Genomic DNA, 14,968 nt, shown 5'->3' with positions numbered 1-14,968 from the left:
CGATAAGACATCTTCTACCCCGCTGTTATCAGACTATTGAACGGTCCCCAGTACGATAAGACAGCTTCTACCACGATGTTATCAGACTATTGAACGGTCCCCCATTACGATAAGACAGCTTCTACCCGGCTGCTATCAGATTATTGAACGGTCCCCCAGTACGATAAGACATCTTCTACCCCGCGGTTATCAGACTATTGAACGGTACCCCAGTACGATAAGACAGCTTCTACCCCGCTGTTATCAGACTATTGAACGGCCCCCCAGTACGATAAGACAGCCTCTACCCCGCTTTTATCAGACTATTGAACGGACCCCCAGTACGATAAGACAGCCTCTACCCCGCAGTTATCAGACTATTAAACGGTCCCAGAGTACGATAAGACAGCTTCTACCCCGCTTTTATCACACTATTGAACAGTCCCCCAGTACGATAAGACAGCTTCTACCCCGCTGTTATCAGACTATTGAACGGCCCCCCAGTACGATAAAACAGGTTCTACCCCGCTGTTATCAGACTATTGAACGGCCCCCCAGTACGATAAGACAGCTTCTACCCCGCTGTTATCAGACTATTGAACGGTCCCCCAGTACGATAAGACAGCTTCTACCCCGCTGATATCAGATTATTGAACGGACCCCCACTACGATAAGACAGCTTCTACCCCGCTGTTATCAGATTATTGAATGGACCCCCACTACGATAAGACAGCTTCTACCCCGCTGTTATCAGACTATTGAACCGTCCCCCAGTACGATAAGACAGCTTCTACCCCGCTGTTATCAGACTATTGAACGGTACCCCAGTACGATAAGACAGCTTCTACCCCGCTGTTATCAGACTATTGAACGGTCCCGCAGTACGATAAGACAGCTTCTACCCCGCTGTTATCAGACTATTGAACGGTCCCGCAGTACGATAAGACAGCTTCTACCCCGCTGTTATCAGACTATTGAACGGTCCCCCAGTACGATAAGACAGCTTCTACCCCGCTGTTATCAGACTATTGAACGGTCCCCCAGTACGATAAGACAGCTTCTACCCCGCTGTTATCAGGCTATTGAACGGTCCCCCAGTACGATAAGACAGCTTCTACCCCGCTGTTATCAGATTATTGAACGGACCCCCACTACGATAAGACAGCTTCTACCCCGCTGTTATCAGATTATTGTACGGTCCCCCAGTACGATAAGACAGCTTCTACCCCGATGTTATAGGACTATTGAATGGTCCCCCACTACGATAAGACAGCTTCTACCCCGCTGTTATCAGACTATTGAACGGTCCCCCGGTACGATAAGACAGCTTCTACCCCGCTGTTATCAGACTATTGAACGGTCCCCAGTACGATAAGACAGCTTCTACCCTGCTGTTATCAGACTATTGAACGGTCCCCCACTACGATAAGACAGCTTCTACCCTGCTGTTATCAGACTATTGAACGGTCCCCAGTACGATAAGACAGCTTCTACCCTGCTGTTATCAGACTATTGAACGGTCCCCCACTACGATAAGACAGCTTCTACCCCGCTGTTATCAGATTATTGAACGGTCCCCCGGTACGATAAGACAGCTTCTACCCCGCTGTTATCAGACTATTGAACGGCCCCCCAGTACGATAAGACAGCTTCTACCCTGCTGTTATCAGACTATTGAACGGTCCCCCACTACGATAAGACAGCTTCTACCCTGCTGTTATCAGACTATTGAACGGTCCCCAGTACGATAAGACAGCTTCTACCCTGCTGTTATCAGACTATTGAACGGTCCCCCACTACGATAAGACAGCTTCTACCCTGCTGTTATCAGAGTATTGAACAGTTCCCCAGTACGATAAGACAGCTTCTACCCGGCTGCTATCAGATTATTGAACGGTCCCCCAGTACGATAAGACATCTTCTACCCCGCGGTTATCAGACTATTGAACGGTACCCCAGTACGATAAGACAGCTTCTACCCCGCTGTTATCAGACTATTGAACGGTCCCCAGTATGATAAGACAGCTTCTACCCCGTTGTTATCAGATTATAGAACGGACCCACACTACGATAAGACAGCTCTACCCCGCTTTCATCAGACAATTGAACGGTCCCCCAGTACGATAAGACAGTTTCTACCCCGCTGTTATCAGACTATTGAACGGCCCCCCAGTACGATAAGACAGCTACTACCCCGCTGTTATCAGACTATTGAACGGCCCCCCAGTACGATAAGACAGCCTCTACCCCGCTTTTATCAGACTATTGAACGGACCCCCAGTACGATAAGACAGCCTCTACCCCGCAGTTATCAGACTATTAAACGGTCCCAGAGTACGATAAGACAGCTTCTACCCCGCTTTTATCACACTATTGAACAGTCCCCCAGTACGATAAGACAGCTTCTACCCCGCTGTTATCAGACTATTGAACGGCCCCCCAGTACGATAAAACAGGTTCTACCCCGCTGTTATCAGACTATTGAACGGCCCCCCAGTACGATAAGACAGCTTCTACCCCGCTGTTATCAGACTATTGAACGGTCCCCCAGTACGATAAGACAGCTTCTACCCCGCTGATATCAGATTATTGAACGGACCCCCACTACGATAAGACAGCTTCTACCCCGCTGTTATCAGATTATTGAATGGACCCCCACTACGATAAGACAGCTTCTACCCCGCTGTTATCAGACTATTGAACCGTCCCCCAGTACGATAAGACAGCTTCTACCCCGCTGTTATCAGACTATTGAACGGTACCCCAGTACGATAAGACAGCTTCTACCCCGCTGTTATCAGACTATTGAACGGTCCCGCAGTACGATAAGACAGCTTCTACCCCGCTGTTATCAGACTATTGAACGGTCCCGCAGTACGATAAGACAGCTTCTACCCCGCTGTTATCAGACTATTGAACGGTCCCCCAGTACGATAAGACAGCTTCTACCCCGCTGTTATCAGACTATTGAACGGTCCCCCAGTACGATAAGACAGCTTCTACCCCGCTGTTATCAGGCTATTGAACGGTCCCCCAGTACGATAAGACAGCTTCTACCCCGCTGTTATCAGATTATTGAACGGACCCCCACTACGATAAGACAGCTTCTACCCCGCTGTTATCAGATTATTGTACGGTCCCCCAGTACGATAAGACAGCTTCTACCCCGATGTTATAGGACTATTGAATGGTCCCCCACTACGATAAGACAGCTTCTACCCCGCTGTTATCAGACTATTGAACGGTCCCCCGGTACGATAAGACAGCTTCTACCCCGCTGTTATCAGACTATTGAACGGTCCCCAGTACGATAAGACAGCTTCTACCCTGCTGTTATCAGACTATTGAACGGTCCCCCACTACGATAAGACAGCTTCTACCCTGCTGTTATCAGACTATTGAACGGTCCCCAGTACGATAAGACAGCTTCTACCCTGCTGTTATCAGACTATTGAACGGTCCCCCACTACGATAAGACAGCTTCTACCCCGCTGTTATCAGATTATTGAACGGTCCCCCGGTACGATAAGACAGCTTCTACCCCGCTGTTATCAGACTATTGAACGGCCCCCCAGTACGATAAGACAGCTTCTACCCTGCTGTTATCAGACTATTGAACGGTCCCCCACTACGATAAGACAGCTTCTACCCTGCTGTTATCAGACTATTGAACGGTCCCCAGTACGATAAGACAGCTTCTACCCTGCTGTTATCAGACTATTGAACGGTCCCCCACTACGATAAGACAGCTTCTACCCTGCTGTTATCAGACTATTGAACAGTTCCCCAGTACGATAAGACAGCTTCTACCCGGCTGCTATCAGATTATTGAACGGTCCCCCAGTACGATAAGACATCTTCTACCCCGCGGTTATCAGACTATTGAACGGTACCCCAGTACGATAAGACAGCTTCTACCCCGCTGTTATCAGACTATTGAACGGTCCCCCAGTACGATAAGACAGCTTCTACCCCGCTGTTATCAGATTATTGAACGGACCCCCACTACGATAAGACAGCTTCTACCCCACTGTTATCAGATTATAGAACGGACCCCCACTACGATAAGAGAGCTTCTACCCCGCTTTCATCAGACAATTGAACGGTCCCCCAGTACGATAAGACAGCTTCTACCCCGCTGTTATCAGACTATTGAACGGTACCCCAGTACGATAAGACAGCTTCTACCCCGCTGTTATCAGACTATTGAACGGTCCCGCAGTACGATAAGACAGCTTCTACCCCGCTGTTATCAGACTATTGAACGGTCCCGCAGTACGATAAGACAGCTTCTACCCCGCTGTTATCAGACTATTGAACGGTCCCCCACTACGATAAGACAGCTTCTACCCCGCTGTTATCAGATTATTGTACGGTCCCCCAGTACGATAAGACAGCTTCTACCCCGATGTTATAGGACTATTGAATGGTCCCCCACTACGATAAGACATCTTCTACCCCGCTGTTATCAGACTATTGAACGGTCCCCAGTACGATAAGACAGCTTCTACCACGATGTTATCAGACTATTGAACGGTCCCCCATTACGATAAGACAGCTTCTACCCGGCTGCTATCAGATTATTGAACGGTCCCCCAGTACGATAAGACATCTTCTACCCCGCGGTTATCAGACTATTGAACGGTACCCCAGTACGATAAGACAGCTTCTACCCCGCTGTTATCAGACTATTGAACGGCCCCCCAGTACGATAAGACAGCCTCTACCCCGCTTTTATCAGACTATTGAACGGACCCCCAGTACGATAAGACAGCCTCTACCCCGCAGTTATCAGACTATTAAACGGTCCCAGAGTACGATAAGACAGCTTCTACCCCGCTTTTATCACACTATTGAACAGTCCCCCAGTACGATAAGACAGCTTCTACCCCGCTGTTATCAGACTATTGAACGGCCCCCCAGTACGATAAAACAGGTTCTACCCCGCTGTTATCAGACTATTGAACGGCCCCCCAGTACGATAAGACAGCTTCTACCCCGCTGTTATCAGACTATTGAACGGTCCCCCAGTACGATAAGACAGCTTCTACCCCGCTGATATCAGATTATTGAACGGACCCCCACTACGATAAGACAGCTTCTACCCCGCTGTTATCAGATTATTGAATGGACCCCCACTACGATAAGACAGCTTCTACCCCGCTGTTATCAGACTATTGAACCGTCCCCCAGTACGATAAGACAGCTTCTACCCCGCTGTTATCAGACTATTGAACGGTACCCCAGTACGATAAGACAGCTTCTACCCCGCTGTTATCAGACTATTGAACGGTCCCGCAGTACGATAAGACAGCTTCTACCCCGCTGTTATCAGACTATTGAACGGTCCCGCAGTACGATAAGACAGCTTCTACCCCGCTGTTATCAGACTATTGAACGGTCCCCCAGTACGATAAGACAGCTTCTACCCCGCTGTTATCAGACTATTGAACGGTCCCCCAGTACGATAAGACAGCTTCTACCCCGCTGTTATCAGGCTATTGAACGGTCCCCCAGTACGATAAGACAGCTTCTACCCCGCTGTTATCAGATTATTGAACGGACCCCCACTACGATAAGACAGCTTCTACCCCGCTGTTATCAGATTATTGTACGGTCCCCCAGTACGATAAGACAGCTTCTACCCCGATGTTATAGGACTATTGAATGGTCCCCCACTACGATAAGACAGCTTCTACCCCGCTGTTATCAGACTATTGAACGGTCCCCCGGTACGATAAGACAGCTTCTACCCCGCTGTTATCAGACTATTGAACGGTCCCCAGTACGATAAGACAGCTTCTACCCTGCTGTTATCAGACTATTGAACGGTCCCCCACTACGATAAGACAGCTTCTACCCTGCTGTTATCAGACTATTGAACGGTCCCCAGTACGATAAGACAGCTTCTACCCTGCTGTTATCAGACTATTGAACGGTCCCCCACTACGATAAGACAGCTTCTACCCCGCTGTTATCAGATTATTGAACGGTCCCCCGGTACGATAAGACAGCTTCTACCCCGCTGTTATCAGACTATTGAACGGCCCCCCAGTACGATAAGACAGCTTCTACCCTGCTGTTATCAGACTATTGAACGGTCCCCCACTACGATAAGACAGCTTCTACCCTGCTGTTATCAGACTATTGAACGGTCCCCAGTACGATAAGACAGCTTCTACCCTGCTGTTATCAGACTATTGAACGGTCCCCCACTACGATAAGACAGCTTCTACCCTGCTGTTATCAGAGTATTGAACAGTTCCCCAGTACGATAAGACAGCTTCTACCCGGCTGCTATCAGATTATTGAACGGTCCCCCAGTACGATAAGACATCTTCTACCCCGCGGTTATCAGACTATTGAACGGTACCCCAGTACGATAAGACAGCTTCTACCCCGCTGTTATCAGACTATTGAACGGTCCCCAGTATGATAAGACAGCTTCTACCCCGTTGTTATCAGATTATAGAACGGACCCACACTACGATAAGACAGCTCTACCCCGCTTTCATCAGACAATTGAACGGTCCCCCAGTACGATAAGACAGTTTCTACCCCGCTGTTATCAGACTATTGAACGGCCCCCCAGTACGATAAGACAGCTACTACCCCGCTGTTATCAGACTATTGAACGGCCCCCCAGTACGATAAGACAGCCTCTACCCCGCTTTTATCAGACTATTGAACGGACCCCCAGTACGATAAGACAGCCTCTACCCCGCAGTTATCAGACTATTAAACGGTCCCAGAGTACGATAAGACAGCTTCTACCCCGCTTTTATCACACTATTGAACAGTCCCCCAGTACGATAAGACAGCTTCTACCCCGCTGTTATCAGACTATTGAACGGCCCCCCAGTACGATAAAACAGGTTCTACCCCGCTGTTATCAGACTATTGAACGGCCCCCCAGTACGATAAGACAGCTTCTACCCCGCTGTTATCAGACTATTGAACGGTCCCCCAGTACGATAAGACAGCTTCTACCCCGCTGATATCAGATTATTGAACGGACCCCCACTACGATAAGACAGCTTCTACCCCGCTGTTATCAGATTATTGAATGGACCCCCACTACGATAAGACAGCTTCTACCCCGCTGTTATCAGACTATTGAACCGTCCCCCAGTACGATAAGACAGCTTCTACCCCGCTGTTATCAGACTATTGAACGGTACCCCAGTACGATAAGACAGCTTCTACCCCGCTGTTATCAGACTATTGAACGGTCCCGCAGTACGATAAGACAGCTTCTACCCCGCTGTTATCAGACTATTGAACGGTCCCGCAGTACGATAAGACAGCTTCTACCCCGCTGTTATCAGACTATTGAACGGTCCCCCAGTACGATAAGACAGCTTCTACCCCGCTGTTATCAGACTATTGAACGGTCCCCCAGTACGATAAGACAGCTTCTACCCCGCTGTTATCAGGCTATTGAACGGTCCCCCAGTACGATAAGACAGCTTCTACCCCGCTGTTATCAGATTATTGAACGGACCCCCACTACGATAAGACAGCTTCTACCCCGCTGTTATCAGATTATTGTACGGTCCCCCAGTACGATAAGACAGCTTCTACCCCGATGTTATAGGACTATTGAATGGTCCCCCACTACGATAAGACAGCTTCTACCCCGCTGTTATCAGACTATTGAACGGTCCCCCGGTACGATAAGACAGCTTCTACCCCGCTGTTATCAGACTATTGAACGGTCCCCAGTACGATAAGACAGCTTCTACCCTGCTGTTATCAGACTATTGAACGGTCCCCCACTACGATAAGACAGCTTCTACCCTGCTGTTATCAGACTATTGAACGGTCCCCAGTACGATAAGACAGCTTCTACCCTGCTGTTATCAGACTATTGAACGGTCCCCCACTACGATAAGACAGCTTCTACCCCGCTGTTATCAGATTATTGAACGGTCCCCCGGTACGATAAGACAGCTTCTACCCCGCTGTTATCAGACTATTGAACGGCCCCCCAGTACGATAAGACAGCTTCTACCCTGCTGTTATCAGACTATTGAACGGTCCCCCACTACGATAAGACAGCTTCTACCCTGCTGTTATCAGACTATTGAACGGTCCCCAGTACGATAAGACAGCTTCTACCCTGCTGTTATCAGACTATTGAACGGTCCCCCACTACGATAAGACAGCTTCTACCCTGCTGTTATCAGACTATTGAACAGTTCCCCAGTACGATAAGACAGCTTCTACCCGGCTGCTATCAGATTATTGAACGGTCCCCCAGTACGATAAGACATCTTCTACCCCGCGGTTATCAGACTATTGAACGGTACCCCAGTACGATAAGACAGCTTCTACCCCGCTGTTATCAGACTATTGAACGGTCCCCAGTATGATAAGACAGCTTCTACCCCGTTGTGATCAGATTATAGAACGGACCCCCACTACGATAAGACAGCTCTACCCCGCTTTCATCAGACAATTGAACGGTCCCCCAGTACGATAAGACAGTTTCTACCCCGCTGTTATCAGACTATTGAACGGCCCCCCAGTACGATAAGACAGCTACTACCCCGCTGTTATCAGACTATTGAACGGCCCCCCAGTACGATAAGACAGCTTCTACCCCGTTGTTATCAGATTATAGAACGGACCCCCACTACGATAAGACAGCTCTACCCCGCTTTCATCAGACAATTGAACGGTCCCCCAGTACGATAAGACAGTTTCTACCCCGCTGTTATCAGACTATTGAACGGCCCCCCAGTACGATAAGACAGCTTCTACCCCGCTGTTATCAGACTATTGAACGGCCCCCCAGTACGATAAGACAGCCTCTACCCCGCTGTTATCAGACTATTGAACGGACCCCCAGTACGATAAGACAGCCTCTACCCCGCAGTTATCAGACTATTGAACGGTCCCAGAGTACGATAAGACAGCTTCTACCCCGCTGTTATCAGACTATTGAACAGTCCCCCACTACGATAAGACAACTTCTACCCCGCTGTTATCAAACTATTGAACGGTCCCCCAGTACGATAAGACAGCTTCTACCCCGCTTTCATCAGACAATTGAACGGTCCCCCAGTACGATAAGACAGCTTCTACCCCGCTGTTATCAGACTATAGAACGGCCCCCCAGTACGATAAGACAGCTTCTACCCCGCTGTTATCAGACTATTGAACGGCCCCCCAGTGCGATAAGACAGCTTCTACCCCGCTGTTATCAGACTATTGAACGGTCCCCCAGTACGATAAGACAGCTTCTACCCCGCTGTTATCAGATTATTGAACGGACCCCCACTACGATAAGACAGCTTCTACCCCACTGTTATCAGATTATAGAACGGACCCCCACTACGATAAGACAGCTTCTACCCCGCTTTCATCAGACAATTGAACGGTCCCCCAGTACGATAAGACAGCTTCTACCCCGCTGTTATCAGACTATTGAACGGCCCCCCAGTACGATAAAACAGGTTCTACCCCGCTGTTAGCAGACTATTGAACGGCCCCCCAGTACGATAAGACAGCTTCTACCCCGCTGTTATCAGACTATTGAACGGTCCCCCAGTACGATAAGACAGCTTCTACCCCGCTGATATCAGATTATTGAACGGACCCCCACTACGATAAGACAGCTTCTACCCCGCTGTTATCAGATTATTGAACGGACCCCCACTACGATAAGACAGCTTCTACCCCGCTGTTATCAGACTATTGAACCGTCCCCCAGTACGATAAGACAGCCTCTACCCCGCAGTTATCAGACTATTGAACGGTCCCAGAGTACGATAAGACAGCTTCTACCCCGCTGTTATCAGACTATTGAACAGTCCCCCACTACGATAAGACAACTTCTACCCCGCTGTTATCAAACTATTGAACGGTCCCCCAGTACGATAAGACAGCTTCTACCCCGCTTTCATCAGACAATTGAACGGTCCCCCAGTACGATAAGACAGCTTCTACCCCGCTGTTATCAGACTATAGAACGGCCCCCCAGTACGATAAGACAGCTTCTACCCCGCTGTTATCAGACTATTGAACGGCCCCCCAGTACGATAAGACAGCTTCTACCCCGCTGTTATCAGACTATTGAACGGTCCCCCAGTACGATAAGACAGCTTCTACCCCGCTGTTATCAGATTATTGAACGGACCCCCACTACGATAAGACAGCTTCTACCCCACTGTTATCAGATTATAGAACGGACCCCCACTACGATAAGACAGCTTCTACCCCGCTTTCATCAGACAATTGAACGGTCCCCCAGTACGATAAGACAGCTTCTACCCCGCTGTTATCAGACTATTGAACGGCCCCCCAGTACGATAAAACAGGTTCTACCCCGCTGTTATCAGACTATTGAACGGCCCCCCAGTACGATAAGACAGCTTCTACCCCGCTGATATCAGATTATTGAACGGACCCCCACTACGATAAGACAGCTTCTACCCCGCTGTTATCAGATTATTGAACGGACCCCCACTACGATAAGACAGCTTCTACCCCGCTGTTATCAGACTATTGAACCGTCCCCCAGCACGATAAGACAGCTTCTACCCCGTGTTATCAGACCATTGAACGGTCCCCCAGTACGATAAGACAGCTTCTACCCCGCTGTTATCAGATTATTGAACGGTCCCCCAGTACGATAAGACATCTTCTACCCCGCGGTTATCAGACTATTGAACGGTACCCCAGTACGATAAGACAGCTTCTACCCCGCTGTTATCAGACTATTGAACGGTACCCCAGTACGATAAGACAGCTTCTACCCCGCTGTTATCAGACTATTGAACGGCCCCCCAGTACGATAAGACAGCCTCTACCCCGCAGTTATCAGACTATTGAACGGACCCCCAGTACGATAAGACAGCCTCTACCCCGCAGTTATCAGACTATTGAACGGTCCCAGAGTACGATAAGACAGCTTCTACCCCGCTGTTATCAGACTATTGAACAGTCCCCCACTACGATAAGACAACTTCTACCCCGCTGTTATCAAACTATTGAACGGTCCCCCAGTACGATAAGACAGCTTCTACCCCGCTTTCATCAGACAATTGAACGGTCCCACAGTACGATAAGACAGCTTCTACCCCGCTGTTATCAGATTATTGAACGGACCCCCACTACGATAAGACAGCTTCTACCCCACTGTTATCAGATTATAGAACGGACACCCACTACGATAAGACAGCTTCTACCCCGCTTTCATCAGACAATTGAACGGTCCCCCAGTACGATAAGACAGCTTCTACCCCGCTGTTATCAGACTATTGAACGGTCCCCAGTACGATAAGACAGCTTCTACCCTGCTGTTATCAGACTATTGAACGGTCCCCCACTACGATAAGACAGCTTCTACCCTGCTGTTATCAGACTATTGAACGGTCCCCAGTACGATAAGACAGCTTCTACCCTGCTGTTATCAGACTATTGAACGGTCCCCCACTACGATAAGACAGCTTCTACCCCGCTGTTATCAGATTATTGAACGGTCCCCCGGTACGATAAGACAGCTTCTACCCCGCTGTTATCAGACTATTGAACGGTCCCCCAGTACGATAAAACAGTTTCTACCCCGCTGTTATCAGACTATTGAACGGCCCCCCAGTACGATAAGACAGCTACTACCCCGCTGTTATCAGACTATTGAACGGCCCCCCAGTACGATAAGACAGCTTCTACCCCGTTGTTATCAGATTATAGAACGGACCCCCACTACGATAAGACAGCTCTACCCCGCTTTCATCAGACAATTGAACGGTCCCCCAGTACGATAAGACAGTTTCTACCCCGCTGTTATCAGACTATTGAACGGCCCCCCAGTACGATAAGACAGCTTCTACCCCGCTGTTATCAGACTATTGAACGGCCCCCCAGTACGATAAGACAGCCTCTACCCCGCTGTTATCAGACTATTGAACGGACCCCCAGTACGATAAGACAGCCTCTACCCCGCAGTTATCAGACTATTGAACGGTCCCAGAGTACGATAAGACAGCTTCTACCCCGCTGTTATCAGACTATTGAACAGTCCCCCACTACGATAAGACAACTTCTACCCCGCTGTTATCAAACTATTGAACGGTCCCCCAGTACGATAAGACAGCTTCTACCCCGCTTTCATCAGACAATTGAACGGTCCCCCAGTACGATAAGACAGCTTCTACCCCGCTGTTATCAGACTATAGAACGGCCCCCCAGTACGATAAGACAGCTTCTACCCCGCTGTTATCAGACTATTGAACGGCCCCCCAGTGCGATAAGACAGCTTCTACCCCGCTGTTATCAGACTATTGAACGGTCCCCCAGTACGATAAGACAGCTTCTACCCCGCTGTTATCAGATTATTGAACGGACCCCCACTACGATAAGACAGCTTCTACCCCACTGTTATCAGATTATAGAACGGACCCCCACTACGATAAGACAGCTTCTACCCCGCTTTCATCAGACAATTGAACGGTCCCCCAGTACGATAAGACAGCTTCTACCCCGCTGTTATCAGACTATTGAACGGCCCCCCAGTACGATAAAACAGGTTCTACCCCGCTGTTAGCAGACTATTGAACGGCCCCCCAGTACGATAAGACAGCTTCTACCCCGCTGTTATCAGACTATTGAACGGTCCCCCAGTACGATAAGACAGCTTCTACCCCGCTGATATCAGATTATTGAACGGACCCCCACTACGATAAGACAGCTTCTACCCCGCTGTTATCAGATTATTGAACGGACCCCCACTACGATAAGACAGCTTCTACCCCGCTGTTATCAGACTATTGAACCGTCCCCCAGTACGATAAGACAGCCTCTACCCCGCAGTTATCAGACTATTGAACGGTCCCAGAGTACGATAAGACAGCTTCTACCCCGCTGTTATCAGACTATTGAACAGTCCCCCACTACGATAAGACAACTTCTACCCCGCTGTTATCAAACTATTGAACGGTCCCCCAGTACGATAAGACAGCTTCTACCCCGCTTTCATCAGACAATTGAACGGTCCCCCAGTACGATAAGACAGCTTCTACCCCGCTGTTATCAGACTATAGAACGGCCCCCCAGTACGATAAGACAGCTTCTACCCCGCTGTTATCAGACTATTGAACGGCCCCCCAGTACGATAAGACAGCTTCTACCCCGCTGTTATCAGACTATTGAACGGTCCCCCAGTACGATAAGACAGCTTCTACCCCGCTGTTATCAGATTATTGAACGGACCCCCACTACGATAAGACAGCTTCTACCCCACTGTTATCAGATTATAGAACGGACCCCCACTACGATAAGACAGCTTCTACCCCGCTTTCATCAGACAATTGAACGGTCCCCCAGTACGATAAGACAGCTTCTACCCCGCTGTTATCAGACTATTGAACGGCCCCCCAGTACGATAAAACAGGTTCTACCCCGCTGTTATCAGACTATTGAACGGCCCCCCAGTACGATAAGACAGCTTCTACCCCGCTGTTATCAGACTATTGAACGGTCCCCCAGTACGATAAGACAGCTTCTACCCCGCTGATATCAGATTATTGAACGGACCCCCACTACGATAAGACAGCTTCTACCCCGCTGTTATCAGATTATTGAACGGACCCCCACTACGATAAGACAGCTTCTACCCCGCTGTTATCAGACTATTGAACCGTCCCCCAGCACGATAAGACAGCTTCTACCCCGTGTTATCAGACCATTGAACGGTCCCCCAGTACGATAAGACAGCTTCTACCCCGCTGTTATCAGATTATTGAACGGTCCCCCAGTACGATAAGACATCTTCTACCCCGCGGTTATCAGACTATTGAACGGTACCCCAGTACGATAAGACAGCTTCTACCCCGCTGTTATCAGACTATTGAACGGTACCCCAGTACGATAAGACAGCTTCTACCCCGCTGTTATCAGACTATTGAACGGCCCCCCAGTACGATAAGACAGCCTCTACCCCGCAGTTATCAGACTATTGAACGGACCCCCAGTACGATAAGACAGCCTCTACCCCGCAGTTATCAGACTATTGAACGGTCCCAGAGTACGATAAGACAGCTTCTACCCCGCTGTTATCAGACTATTGAACAGTCCCCCACTACGATAAGACAACTTCTACCCCGCTGTTATCAAACTATTGAACGGTCCCCCAGTACGATAAGACAGCTTCTACCCCGCTTTCATCAGACAATTGAACGGTCCCCCAGTACGATAAGACAGCTTCTACCCCGCTGTTATCAGACTATAGAACGGCCCCCCAGTACGATAAGACAGCTTCTACCCCGCTGTTATCAGACTATTGAACGGCCCCCCAGTACGATAAGACAGCTTCTACCCCGCTGTTATCAGACTATTGAACGGTCCCACAGTACGATAAGACAGCTTCTACCCCGCTGTTATCAGATTATTGAACGGACCCCCACTACGATAAGACAGCTTCTACCCCACTGTTATCAGATTATAGAACGGACACCCACTACGATAAGACAGCTTCTACCCCGCTTTCATCAGACAATTGAACGGTCCCCCAGTACGATAAGACAGCTTCTACCCCGCTGTTATCAGACTATTGAACGGCCCCCCAGTACGATAAAACAGGTTCTACCCCGCTGTTATCAGACTATTGAACGGCCCCCCAGTACGATAAGACAGCTTCTACCCCGCTGTTATCAGACTATTGAACGGTCCCCCAGTACGATAAGACAGCTTCTACCCCGCTGATATCAGATTATTGAACGGACCCCCACTACGATAAGACAGCTTCTACCCCGCTGTTATCAGATTATTGAACGGACCCCCACTACGATAAGACAGCTTCTACCCCGCTGTTATCAGACTATTGAACCGTCCCCCAGTACGATAAGACAGCTTCTACCCCGCTGTTATCAGACTATTGAACGGTACCCCAGTACGATAAGACAGCTTCTACCCCGCTGTTATCAGACTATTGAACGGTCCCGCAGTACGATAAGACAGCTTCTACCCCGCTGTTATCAGACTA

The sequence above is a fragment of the Hemitrygon akajei genome, chromosome 24, assembly GCF_048418815.1.
Source record: "Hemitrygon akajei chromosome 24, sHemAka1.3, whole genome shotgun sequence".
NCBI classification, from domain to species: domain Eukaryota; kingdom Metazoa; phylum Chordata; class Chondrichthyes; order Myliobatiformes; family Dasyatidae; genus Hemitrygon; species Hemitrygon akajei.
This window is presented reverse-complemented; position numbering follows the sequence as displayed.